General features: G+C 41.9%; 1 protein-coding gene across 3 annotated transcripts in view; it reads left to right on the top strand.

Annotated features, from left to right (window-relative positions):
• Positions 1-14,769, top strand: part of LOC111862450 (frizzled-2) — a 99,990-nt gene that overhangs the window by 63,171 nt on the left and 22,050 nt on the right. Inside the window, exon 1 of one of the 3 annotated variants that reach the window (XM_023847855.2) lies at positions 12,156-12,230. The exons of the other annotated variants lie outside the window; for them this stretch is intronic. The gene's annotated coding sequence lies outside the window, so the exon portion shown is untranslated. Of the gene's footprint in view, positions 1-12,155; positions 12,231-14,769 lie in introns of those variants that run through there. 3 annotated transcript variants of the gene reach the window in all.

The following is a 14,769-nucleotide window of genomic DNA, read 5'->3' as shown; positions in this document are numbered from 1 at the left end:
AGTGGAAGTGTATCTACAGGGACATTAACTTTGGTTCTGGATGTAGATAAGTGGTCAAATTCGCTCCCGGCCCTATTATCCCGGGGAAAGAGCCCTTGCAAAGCTGTCTGGGTAGGCCCCAGATATGTTCATCCAACTAGTAGCTTTTTTTTTTTAAATTCGCATAGTGGGGGTGGAGTCCAGTTGGGTCCACTCGGCACGGCGGCCACTGATTGGCCTATTGTACCTGCCCCGGGTGATTATGATGATGGAGAATTTGGTGGAGTGAAGATTGGCAGGGGAAACTGAAGTACTCGGAGAAAACCCGCCCCAGAGCCACTTTGTCCACCACAAATCCCACTTGACCAGACCGGGGATCGAACCCGGGCCGTCGCGGTGGGAAGCCAACGACTAACCGCTTGAGCTAGGGCGCGGGTTTAGTTAGTTAGTTAGAATGTTATGATGATCAGAGGATAATAAATAGAAAATAACGCGTAATAAACTGACCTTGGCTTAATTTGAGGAAATGTCCTGTCATTTGAATAGCGGCACTGAGGTAAGCCACGAAGAAACTTCACTCAAGATAGCAGATGTTCCAGCAGAATTTTGATCCAGCCCCCCCCCCTCGCGAATTCAAGTGAGAAGTTACAGTGGTGCCAAATTTCTCGAGACGGCGTGAAGGATGAAATTGAGTTTCTGGGTTCTATTTACAAGAAATGAACAAAATTGAAGTCATAATGGAGAAGACGTGTCTCTCCGTACATTCCATTTGAGAAACTATTTTGTTACGACCCTTAGACTGACCTTGGAGACAAACCCGTCTATTGATCGTTAAGGGGTGGTTCTCCCCCCCCCCCCAACCAATATACACGGAGTGTAGTTTGACTGACCACTCACATCCACTTACTTTTACAGTTAGTTTTATATACAAGTGTTTCTTAATGTGTGAGCCGTGGATCCACATGGGCCCGTGAAGCCCTTTCGTGGGGGATAAAGGAAAACAGACAACAAAAATGCTGAATTAATTTTAAAACTAGATACAATTTTAAAGGTCTTTGCCTTTAAATTTATATTTAGGATTAAAATATAAAATGAACATCAATAGTGTGGAACATCTAAAGAAAATAATTCAAAGAGAAGACAGAAATATTTTGGGTTGTAAGATTATTTAATGGGGCAGAGGTAGCTCAGTCAGTATAGTGACGGGCTAAGTGCTGGACCGCTGGGATTCGATTCTCGGCTGTGCAAGGCTTTTCACTTCTTCGCAGTGTCCAGACCGGCCGCCTCGTACCCAATGGGTACCGGGGGATAAAGTTAACCACTCACTTCCATCTAGTAGCAATGTCAAGAATACTGGAGCTTTACCTCCACTTCTCCATGTGTCTTCATGGCATAGCGCTTAATTAATTAAGTTCAAAGATAACTTCACCTTTAGCTTTTATAAGATTATTCAACTATTAAAAACCAGACGCATTTAATGAAAATGTTACATTTATCTTAACATGAATTTCCGTTTACAAACATGATTCATCTTTCATGGACAACATTTCGAACAGATAATGTAAACATGCCATTGACTGCCAAATTGCTGCTGTGTGTGTGCCTGTGTGACCCTACCAACTTTCGAATGGCTGAACCAGTCTTTATGAAATTTCCAATGTATCATGGCACCTCAGCCCGTCTTTGCAGCGTACAGTCCCTCCCATCAGTCTATGTTACTACGCAACGGCTCGGTAAAAACGTTACCGCGACAAGGAATACACACGCAACAATAAAATAATTGTTGGATGCGTCGTCTCCTATGCGGCCCGTGTCGTATCAAGGAAAGCAGGCGACTAGTTCTTCTCAGAAGTTCTTATTAATATCTATGTTTTCATTATGGGGTTTCATCTTCCGCTTCTGTGGTCTAGTGGTTACAGTTCCTGGCTACAGATCCAGAGGTCCGGGTTCGATTCATTGCGCTACCAGATTTTCTAAGAAGTCTGGAACGGGGTCCACTCAGCCTCGTGAGGATAAGTGAGGAGCTATTTCAAGGAAATAGCGGCTCCGGTCTAGGAAACCGAGATTAACGGCCGTGGGGATTCGTTACGCTGACCACGCGACACACACTAACCGCTAAAGCTGGCACTAACTTCGCTGACAAGTGGCGGTCGCTCGGTCGGTATAATTTGTTTGCCGACTAAAAAACACGGAGTTTTTTTTTATGGGGTTCCATTAGTGTTTTTCATGACGTATGTGGCTCTGAAAGTAAGCAAGTCCCTGAATCTCAGCTCTAGTAATTCGTTTCCTTCATTTCAAATTGCAGAAGTTTCTATGTACAAAGAATTTAAGCCACAAATAAAATAAATTTCAGTAATAACTTAATAATAACTTGATAATAGACTTCTTGGTAAACGCTGTTCCATCTTTGTGCTTCAATGTAAAAGCTTTTCAAGTGACTGATGTGAGGGGCGGAGTCGTGCGGGGAGGGGAAAGAGGACTTATCCCAAGAAACGAGAAGATTAGCACTTCTGGTGATGAAACAAATCGAGAAGGATATAGCCTCCACCCCAGCGCATCAGCCGCAAGTGGCGTGGGGGGGGTGGGGTCGACATGAAGCCGAAACTCGAATGGGCACTGACGTGTATTTCCGTCACACTAAGTCTCTTGTTCTTTCCTTCCCCTTTGTTGATTTAACGATGAATTTCAGTTCCTAAGTTTATACAGCGTCGAATTGTAATTTGTCTGTTAAACAACGAATTGCAAACGTAGTAAAATAAATCAGTTATGGGCCAGTTTACGGTACTGTCCCGGAAATTACTTGCAGAAACTGAGTGAAACTACGTAAAGCCTCTTTTGTCAGCAACTTGAAATCGGGATTTTTTCATATACGAAGGAAGAGGTAAAGTTAAAGCTATCCCTGTAACAGGCCGTGGTTGCCAATAGGGTTGTAAGACGTCGAGGCTCCCACATTTTCTATACAGTCGGTTCACAGATGGCGGTAAGTTTGTCAGCCATACGCGCCGGCCGCATTTTACCCCCCCCCCCCAGGAAGATTCCTGGTACTCATTTCTGTTAGAGGCTGAGTCGACCCCAAGTTCATAATGCGACTGGAAGGATTAGGTCAATTGAAAAATCTAATGACTTCATCGGGAATCGAACCCGTGTCCTTCCTGCTTGTAGAATAGTGCCTCAACATACTACGTTACCGCGTACCCCACGAAGGAAGAGGTATAATCATTAAACTCCTGATTTCGGTATTTGTTATCAGCCGTTGGTACGCCTAGTTGTTGGTCATTGATATAATTCTGACCTCCCGGAGTAACTCAGTCGGTTAGTACTGTGCTAGGAGTTGGACGACCATGAAATCGATTCGCGGTAGGTGCAGAGAATACTCTCTTCTCCACAGATTCCAGACCTACCGAGCCTGCTATCCGATAAGTACGATGGGGTGAAGCTGGCCGCACACCTGCATCTAGAGCAGAGGTATGGAATTGGTGAAGCTATAGGAGTCCTCCAATTCGCTATACGTCTTCATGGGTATCGCACAATTTAAAAGTGGTGATAGATCAGTATGGAGCAATTGCGGAATCATCATTAGCAGGGGAAAAGCGTTGGAACTCGAAGAAAGCCCTGCTCCAGTGTCTCCTCGACTAACATGTATCTCATATGAAGTGACTTTGGTTTGAACTCAATACTATGAGGTGAGAAAACTTTATCAACCGGCCTCACTGACATGGAGTTTTATAGGATGAAATTCAGGGCCGCGCCATAGCTCAAGCGGTTAGTCGCTGGCTTCCCACCGGGGCTGCCCGGGTTCGATCCCAGGTCTGGTCAAGTGGGATTTATGGTGGACAAAGTGGCGCTGGGGCAGGTTTTCTCCGAGTACTTCGGTTTCCCCTGCCAATCTTCATTCCACCAATTGCTCCACAATCACCCTCACCTATCATCTGGGGCTGGTACAATAGGCTAGAAGTGGCCGCAGTACAAGGGACTTAGTCCCACCCCACTAGAAATAAAAAATACTCTCCCTCTTCTTATTTCTCTTCATGTAATTATTAAACTTAATCTACTTCTCTCCATATTTATTTCTTTGTATAGTACTTTCCTCTTATTTCTTTTGCTCCTTATATTTCCTTTAAGTTGTGTAATTATCTTCCATCACGATTTCCTCAACTTCGTTTTTACCCACCGTAACATGAGCACCACTTTGCCGCAGTGTGTGTTTGAGTAAACACGAAGCTATGGTGCGATCTTCAGTTGTTCAGCGGACAACTGTTGTGACAGCTGACGCAGCTCCTTCAAGCATTCAGCGTGTTAATTCTCAGCAATGACTTGTGTTTTCTTAAGAGTACTTTCTGAAATGTCCAGCTCTGAAGTATATGTAAGACATTTTAACGATTCTAACCTTTTTTACACAAGTAGGCATATGTTTTTTTGTATCTATAGTTCTCATAAAAGACTCACAAATACTTCAAACAGTTAAAAAGTTGCTTACTAAATGCAGTAACAAATGAAAGTGAAGATAATTTAAATACATTCGCCAACGCAACTTGGAGAGGTTGTGAGCTCAACTTTATCCTTTCATAATTGCAGGAGACAGACTATAAAAATGCAAATAGAGAAAACCAGACAGGATCCGGTTGGGTGACATGATTGTTGGGTTACATGAACAAGAATTGAAAGTGTGTATTCCAAAAAGCAAGGTACATATTTTTCTAATTCCATTTGAGATTCTGAATATTTAATTGTCCTTGAAGTTCATTCATTGTAGACGTTAATCCATTACGCAATCAAAACACAATGGTTACTATATATACCAACAGTTTTAGACTTTAAAAAATAGAGAATTTTGTAGGATTTAAGGTCATCACGACGGTGGTTATGAAGAGTTTTAACTTCTGAGTCAAGCGATATTTCGGAGGAACATATATCCTCCATCTTCAGGGCTGAAGAACAAGCCAAGCTACAGAAACCAGCGTGGAAGCAAACGGGAAGCAGAGACCAAAAAATGGGGGCGACTTGTTCCGGTGAAACATCCGTTGACTTTCAACGGACTACATGGTGCTATACCCCAGAAGCAGAATTCTTCACACAGAATTTTTCCTATTTTTTTATTGCCAGTGGGGTGGGACTACGTCCCTTGTACTGCGGCCACCTCTGGCCTATTGTACCAGCCCCAGATGATAGGTGAGGGTGATTGTGGAGCAATTGGTGGAATGAAGATTGGCAGGGGAAACCGAAGTACTCGGAGAAAACCTGCCCCAGAACCACTTTGTCCACCACAAATCCCACATGACCAGACCTGGAATCGAACCCGGGCCGCCGCGGTGGGAAGCCGGAGACTAACCGCTTGAGCTATGGCGCGGCCGAAGGGGGAGTGTAAGTACTCTAACTTCATCAGCTGATACAAAGTTTTAAAGGAGATGCATAAAGAAAGAAATGAGCAAAAATGACAGGAGAAGGAAAAAAGGAGAGCCGATATGAAGTTTGTTCTTTGAAGAGGAATAGAAGAAAGGCGCAGAAAGATGCCAGTGTGATAAGAGAAAATGCCCGTGACACTTCAGAAATTCATAAAAATCCCGTCTTCCCATTTAGTCTCAGCGAAATTTTGACAAATGCCATCAACTTCCCAGACTTAAAAAACTCTGGCAAGTTAAAAATATCGATTAACTCCCACGGGATTATGAAGTGAAAAATTAATCCCCCATAATTCTCTCTCGTTCTCTCTGCTGTCCAAAAGATTATAAATGAGTTCATTACAGATTTTCTCCATTCTTTGTACAAATTGGAATCTCAGTCAGTTTCCCCGAGTAGTCGCCACGTTGAAACCTGAGTAGCCCCTTCTCCCACCCCACTCCTCGCTTGTCACCTCGGAGATTGGATGGCTGTCGCTTGCAATTTCCTCCCCCCAACCCTCGCAATTCAGTGAACATGACATTATGCAGGACAGCAGGCATCCCACTACAATTTTTTTTTGTACTGCAGAAGGACCAACTGCAGTAAATGCAGTGCATGCATAGGTGACTTATTGGTTGAATTAATAATAGCTTTAAAGTCGTTTCAACCCCTCAAGATGTTCGAAACTGTCGATATAGTACACAAAACAAATATGTCTTCCAGCATGTGAGGCAGCGTGACAGACGTTTAGGAGAAACTTGCTGTCTTAAATTTCACGGGCGATATAAGAAATGCGCTTCCCAGAAACATGTAACCATGTATCAGACTACACGGCGTCATGTCCTAGGATACAGTAATCTTAACAGTTACCTCTGTAAGATCCGTAAGAACTTTAAATCTCTCAAAAATTAATGAATTTGGAATTTGTCTGAAAGTTCTAAAGCTCACTTATTCTATGTCTACAGTACATTTGTATATCCGAAGTATCTTTCGTCGCAGTAGCAGGAAACCTTAACTAACTAACTAACTAACTAAACTGATTTCTTCTTATAAGCCACCAGTCCCTGAGCTACTCAAGAATTCCCAAAAATTTTATGGAACCCAAAAGTTTATTACATTGTCCACAAGAGCATCCACACTGGTCCCTGTCCTGAGCCAGATCAGTCCAATCCATATCACTCCATCCTGTTTCTCTCAAATCCATCTTCTTACTGAGCAGGCAAGCTTACTAAAGGAGAGTCGTGTGTATTCTGCGAGAATTCTGTTATGGCGGTTTTGGTTTTTATCGCGTGTTGAAATTAGAATCGAGTAAATTTTCGTAATGTTCTAAGTTATTGTTTGGTGATGACGCTCCCTGAAAGATGTAGTTTAATACGAAAGAACTGAATGCACTGCCGTGTAGCCTACGGCTAAGGAGACACTGCTAGAGTTCCTTCATTAGCGACAAGCGGGAGGCCAAAGCAGTGTTACAGCATGACGACAGCTGTGCAACCCAAGATATTATTATGATTATTATTTTTTATTATAATTATCATAATTTTCATCGTCTTCGTCTTCGTTTCCTTTAGGGGTGCGAATTTTCAGAATAGTATTTAAGTTTTTTTTCGAAATAATTTCGGTAATACACTTTTTATTAGGAGCCGGGATAGCGCAGTCGGTATAACGGCTGGTTACCAGCTGGACCTATGAGGGTTCGGAGTTCGAGTCCCTGTAGGGTAAAGAATTTTCTCTTCTGCATATTCTCCAGACCGACTCTGGGGTCTTCCGAACCTCATATCCAATGGGTATCGTTGGCTCTTTCCTCGGGTGTAAAGCGACCGGGGAGTGAAGCTGACCACTCACCTCCAGCTAGTGCCGAAATCAAGAAAATGTGGATCTATACATCCACTCCCCCATACGTCTTCATGGCATAGTGCATAATTAGTTAAGCACAGATAAACTTTACAATTTTTATTTCATAATTATCCTGACGCTGCACGAGATAAGTTTCTTTTACAAACGTATATCGTCTTCTTTTTTTTTTCAATATTTTCGTGGGAACTAATCATTTTCTTACGGTGCTGAGCCCTTATTAAGCAGCCGCCCGTCCCTCATCTACTCAAGAATTCCCCAAAATTTTGTTGAGCCGATGACCACTGAGGCAGATGAATCCAATCCATACCACCCCATCACATGTAAGATCCATTTTAATATCATCCTCCCTTCTACGCCTAGGTCTACGTAGAACAGCAACAAATATTCATTATAGAACTCTGACATTCTAGAGTATCATTTTCTGGAATGTGACACCGTGCAACGTGACAAATTCACCGACGTTTCGAAGGAAGTTACTGTCTCCATTTTCAGGATCGAAGAGTAAGCCGAGCAAGCAACCAGCGAAATCAATCATTAAGCAAATCTAATTAATTATTCTTCGATTCTGAAGATGGAAGAAATCCGTTGCTCCGAAACCTCCGTATGTTTCTACCAGATCATACTGTGGCACATTTCAGAAGAGAGTATTGATCAGAGCCACCGTTATTAGAGCCTCAAAATGTTTAGTTCTACTGATGCTCTGACGAGAGAGACAGTGAGAGCAAGAGAGAACTGCGTTTCTGAACGAAATATGTTGTTCGTAGCGTTTGACGTGTTAACAAATTGCATTTGAAACATTTTTCTTCCGTCATAGTCTGGCAATCACATGCATGCAGATTTTATATCGATACTAGAAGAGCGATGTTGCGGCTGTCTGAAAGACCTGGTTCCGAGATTGCAACATCCATACTTCCAAGACTTTTATCGAAACGACTTTTTAACTAATAAAAGAAAAACCTTTCTCGTTTCGGCAGGTGTGAAATTTTACTGTCGAGTTAGGTTCTGTAATAAATGTCATCGTATATTAGAGAAACTGGATTGAGGAAACGCCCTTGCAAGAAAATTAGCTTCATTATGAGCAAGTAATATTCTACAAGTTGTGTTACAACGCGAATACTTTTGCTCACAAATTGAAGGCCTTATGTATTCGTGCCATATTGTCTTCACTGTGTAATGGAAGAAATTTATAAAGGGCGAAATGCGCATTCCTGCATTTTTCTCATGTCCTGTAAGTTATTTTACCTGACTTCCAGATCACAGCAGAGTTAATAAAGGCAGCCTACAATGATCTATCGAGCATGTAGATTAATTTTCGGAATTTAGGGTTCATGAGTTGTAAAATACAAGACAGAGTAAAAGGTAAAAGGTAAAGCTATGTCTGTATCAGTCCATGAAGGCCCATAGTGTTGTGGGACATCGAGGCTTCCACATGTAGACGATCGACTCACAGATGGTGCCCGCCGACCTTTACCCCTAGAAAGATTCCTTGCACTTATTTCTGTAAGAGGCTGAGTCGATCCCAGGGCCGTATGCGGCTGGAAGGATTAGGTCAATTGAAAAAATCCACCTCATAGGGAATCGAACCCGCGACCTTCCACAATATTATGACCTCCCAAAATATTGACCTTTCCTCCTGGGACACTCTGTATAACATTACTGCATATTCAAAGAAGCGTACATGTTTTAATTTGTTATCCTAGGGAAATAACAAGTTTTATGATTGCCACAGCGAGTCCCAACGATCACATCTCGTTACGTTTGGGATCTGTGATGCGAATTATTGCGTATATTTGGTCAGTATTCATGAATATTTATGAAGCGAAAATTCATCTCAATTAACTGGTGGTATGAAGACCGATATGGTGTTCAAAACAAAGAGGTGAAATCTGTCGGAGGGCAAATATAGATTGTGTGCTCACTGGGAACTGAGTCTCGACACCAAATACAGAATTATTTGTTTTACTTTTAACTTTCATTCGAGCCAACTACAGCCTTGAAATTAGCATTCCATGCGTATCAGATCCAGTGTAGTGCGGTTAGTATAGTGACTAGGCTAAGGCTGGAACACTGTAGAATCGCGGTTCGATACCCGGAGATTGGAGCCCTATGTCAGGACTCCTTATTGAGTTGGATTAACCCTGCTACTTGTCTTCAAGGACGAGGAAGTGACAAATCTGTACGGGACTCAACATTATATTTACATCGTACAGCTCTTACACTTTGACCTGCAAATTTTACATTTTACACGCGATAGCTCAGTAATATACGGGTTGGATGACCGCAGGATTCAGGTTCGATTCTGAGCAGTAGGAAGACAGCGTCCAGACCAATTCTGTAACCACCGTAACTCCTGTTCATTGCGTATTGGGAGGGATCTTTCTCCGGTAGTAAAGCGGCCGGAGCTTGAAACTAATGACTTACCTCCATCTGTTGTCGAGATTAGGAACTTTCGGAGATGTATATACTTCTTCAGAGTGCTAAATGTAAAACAAAATTATCTCTGGGCTTAATCAGTTGAACACCACGACATGAAGGTGTATGGGAGAGTGGAGGTATCCACGAGTTCTTAACGTCCGCAGTAGATGTAGGTGATTGATCAGCTTCACTCTTCTACTGCTTTACTCAGGGGAAATAACTCTCCATTGACCATTGGATGGGAAGTTGAATGGGCCCCAGAGTAGTTCTGAACCCCTACTAACCACTTGTCCAGGCAGTAGCTTATATGGCGTTTAATTAATTAGATAGAGGGAAAACTTGCCGGTCACAGTGGCCGCACGGTCTAAGGCAAGCACTGTCTTCGCTCGCTCGAACGTTGGGATCGTGGGTTCGAATCCTACTCGAGACAATGTACATTAGTTTCACCGAGGCCTCTTTCTTTTTTGTGGTCCAGTATTTTTATGTTCTGGGTTACGAACATCTCATATTCATGTGACGGTATTAAACGTCTGTCTGTCTGTCTGTTGACCTTAACTGGAGTATCCATGTACCTCTAAATACAGCGTCACCCTTCCTCTCGTGGTCGTATTGTCTTCAATGCTTACGTTCGCAATGTCAATTTCCGAAAATACTTTCATGATAATTACATTTTACAGTTTCAGATTAATTTAAATTAGACTTAATTCTTTTATCTTTTTAACGATGCGTCATTTCTGGCACTATATATATCAGAGAGTAAACAGTGGACGTAAAATATCTGTCTGAAACATCCTTAATTGTACATCGTAAAGTCCATCTACTCGACGAGCCAGTATACATCATAGTATGTGTAGGCAACATTACGAAAGAAAAGTTCCTGTGTGCATACGTCTGAATTTCCCAGCGCCGTTTGAATATCGAAAATACGTTGAAAATATAATATAATGAATATTTATTGTTCACGTGACTGTACGAGTATACGTCATTTAATATTAAATAACTCTGCATTTTTGCCAACGAAATATGTTCATGTGTTTCTTATATTTCTCAGCTTGAATAGAATTTTTTTCCCCTCTGAAGATAATTTATCGGTTAATCTTTGTGATGGAAACAAAATATATTTTAGTTTTTTCTTCATGCTCATGCAAAAGGGCCCACGAATAACTTTTTAGATATCTTTGATTTGAAGTTTCTAATACATATCTAAGGATCTTGACATAAAGATAGGAAACAGATGTTTTGAAAATGTGGCACAGTTCAGATATTTGGGAACAACGATAAAAGATCGAAACCTGATTCAGGAGGAAATTAAGAGGGGATTGAACTCGGGTAATGTTTGCTACCACTCAGTTCAGAACCTTTTGTCTTCTCGTCTGTTGTCTAAAAACATAAAAATTAGAATACACAAAACTATAATTTTGCCTGTGGTTCTGTATGGGTGTGAAACTTGGTCTCTGACGTTAAGGGAGGAACATAGACTGAGGACGTTGAGGAGAATATTTGGAATGAAGAGAGATGAAGTGACAGGAGGTCGGAGAAAACTGCATAATGAGGAGCTTCATAACTTGTACTCTTCTCCAAGTATGATTAGAATGATCAAGTCAAGGAGGATGAGGTGGGCAGGTCATGTAGCACGAATGGGGGAGACGAGGAATGCGTATAGGATATTGGTGGGAAAGCCAGAAGGAAAGAAACCACAGGGAAGACCAAGGCGTAGGTGGGTGGACAATATTAGAATGGGTCTTAGAGAGATCGGATGGGATGATATGGATTGGATAGATCTGGCTCAGGATAGGGACCAGTGGAGGGCTCTTGTGAACCTTCGGGTTCCATAAAATGCTGGGAAATTCTTGAGTAGCTGCAGAATTGGCCCCTCCTCCAGAAGGGCTCAGCTCCATGAGTAAGTAAGTAATACATATCCAAGATTGAGCAGGCAACCTTAGAAAGAAAAGTCCCTGTGTGGTCAACGAAAATCTCCGGTATTGGGATTTTGGTTCCCGGTGTTTGATGTAACAGAAACTACTAACTTTCTAACGATAACCTCACCTGCAGAACATTACAGTGTGATGATACTGATTGAGCCTCTAAAATGTTTTGCATATTCTCAGTTTCGCCTTCCAGTTATTCTTTCGTTCTGACAACACAATTCTAAACAGACCTACGGTACTTCACTAAAGGGTTTGTCATCTTTGAAAATAAAACAAGAAATAGTGTGACAAGCTACAAAATATCACGTCATGGAACCCTCCTCCCCGCCCCCCTCCCACCACTTCCTTTCCCTTCTCCTTGTTACAGCCTTCAGGCTCAGACAACCGTTTCACAGTCGCGTCCCAACCGTGTGGAGGTAGACAAGGAGGAACTCTTGCGGTAAACAGGCGTAAAAGTGTCAGTAGCCAGTTAGCACCCGCGCTGCTATTAGGGGGAAGGAAGACACGTTTACTTTAACCACGTCGTTAATAATAAATTAGAATATCAACATTATCGCATTAGTGCCTTCCAACATAACGGATGTTTTAGTGCTGGGAAATATTTTTGTGCCACATTTGTTTTGTTAATTGGACTGCATATTAAGAAACTGATTTCTGTGTCTCGTCAGAAGAGAGGTAAGGTGACGCTAAACTGCTCTTATACTCTGTCTAAAACATCTTCGAGCTTACGTCATAATTCTTTTAAGTAGACAATTTTCGCGGTAGAAAACCCGTGTGCATTTTAACAAGATCTCTGGTACTGAGTTTTTGATGATATACTATATCATATTTCTAATGACGTAAGTATATCTGTCACTGTCTGACTATGACGGACCCTCAAAAATGTTTTAGACACGGTTTACATAAATTTCTATGAGTGTCTGTGTAACTAGAAAAACTGAGGTACAGGACCTGCTTGTACAAAATTCACGGATTTTTTTTTTTTGCGTGACCAGAAGTTCTCACAGCGATAAATATTAAAAGTACCGTCTTGAAATCTGCCAAAATTTACCTACATTTCAGAGGATTGTATTGCCTCCAATTTTTAGGATTGAAGTGTCCCAGTTCCTACTGGTCCATCAATGCCCATCCTAAAACCTTATTTTATTTCCCTGTCTAGTCTGTGTTCCCTGAGCGCGTGACTTCTTTCCCGAAGATGGAAGAAATATTCTTCTCCGAAACGTCTGTAAACTTCTATTCGAATACACAGCGTAGCAACGAAGAACACAACGAAATTTTATTTGTGCTCTGGTTTTTTTAGATTTCATTATTGCAGTGTAGATATCCCTGCAACTGACCGTGGAGGTCCATAGGGTTGAGAGACGTCGAGGCTCACACATTTTCTAGACAATCGGTTCACAGATGGCGGTGAGGTTGTCAGCCTTACGCACCGGCCGCCCTTTACCCCCAGGAAGATTCGTGGTACTCATTTCTCTTAAGAGTCTGAGTGGACCCCATGGCCATAATGCAGTTGGAAGGATTAGGTCAATCGAAAAATCCAATAACCTTACCGGGAAACCAACCCGCGACCTCCGGGCTTGCAGCATAGTGCCTCAACCAACTACGCTACCGTGTGCCCCTGGATAAGCGTAAGGTTTACGATTTTCAATTAGGTTTTGGTAACGTAAGAGAAATCTGACTCAGAAATTAGTCACGATATTTTCATCATGTCACTAATTTATGTACCGGAATTTGGGTCGAAACAGCGAATTTTCTTTCCCATTTTGTGTATTATATCTTAGGGATAGCACCGCTTTAATAGACCCTAATTTAGGAATGCTATGTTTTACTACAGAATGAAATTTGATTCTCATTAAGTAACGTCGACCGCCTCTGTGGTCTAGTGATCAGAGTTTCTGGCTATCCGCTAAGGTTGGCACTAACTTCGCCGACAAGTTGCGGTCGCTCGGTCGGTATAATTCGCTTGCGGACTAGAACCATGGAGTGAAGTAACGTCATCATTTCAAACCCATGAAAAGTCTCATTACGCATGTTAATATGCAAAAAAGCTGGGACAAAGAGAACCGTGGGTGTTGCAACTTCACGAGTGAAACCCATTAGGCCTACCAAAAATAGCAGATTTCTTGCATTTTATTGAGAATAACTGAACATTTATTACAATGTGAAATCTTTTAGGATAATGTGAGATATCGTTTAAAATTTCAATAGAGCTCTTGTGTCACGGGTTGATATTCCTTGCTATATTTGATGATGTTTAATCAATTACAAAAGTCATAAGAAATATTCGGGCTGGGCAGCTGAGGAGTTGGATTTCAATACCCGTCAGGGGCACAAGATTTTTCCAGACCGGCTCTGGGCCCCACCCAGACTTTAGCTTATTGTCTCAGATAACCCGGGGTGGCAGCTTCTAGCAGGTTAATATCAACGTTACTGCGTAGGGATTTTGGAGAAGCTCGACATCCCAAATATTTACCTTAAGTAGGCTGCAGTGTAGCACGAATCTTCTCGTTTGAGGTGCGTTTAATGATGAATTGTCTCTGCTGGCATGCGCTTCACAGTTTGTGACTGTTTACCCGTTGGACTGCCGAATTTGTTCAGTTTACTGAGCAAACATCAACATGACAGAGACGATTGTGAATTTTTGACTTGTTAATTAAGTTGTTAGCATGTAAAGCAAAAGAACAGAGGTCCGTAGAGAACATTTCGCTACGTAGCTGCGACGATATTGTTTATACACGCTTTCAGTAACGCGGAAATTGACCATGATCACTTGGAAACTGATATTTCAAATGATACACTAATATTATGACTGGATATTTTGTGTTGGCTTATTGATGAAAAATTTAAGGCCATCCAAAAACGACAACTTTCAATCCAGATCAGGCCCACGAGAGCTTATTTTCCTGCTTTCGGAGCTATTATAAAATTTCGACTTTTATTTTCCAATTTCCCACGCAGTGTGTTGCGTACTGTCCACAGGAAAGTAAGAAGTTTATATTATGTGACTTGCGCGGATATTTATTCCATATAAGAATTTTATCTTCTGTGATATAACGCCTTATAGTCCGTTGAAAGTCAACCGACGTTTCGGAGGAACATGTCGCCTCCATCTTCAGTGTTGAAGAATAAGCCAAGGAAGAAACCAGCGTGGAGCAGCTGGAAAAGGTACCTTCAATGGACTACACTGCGTTACATCCCAGAAGATAGAATTCAT

Source organism: Cryptotermes secundus, unplaced genomic scaffold (genome assembly GCF_002891405.2).
Source record: "Cryptotermes secundus unplaced genomic scaffold, Csec_1.0 scaffold816, whole genome shotgun sequence".
NCBI lineage: Eukaryota > Metazoa > Arthropoda > Insecta > Blattodea > Kalotermitidae > Cryptotermes > Cryptotermes secundus.
The sequence above is the reverse complement of the archived record's forward strand: the minus strand, read 5'-3'. Positions and strand labels throughout refer to the sequence as shown.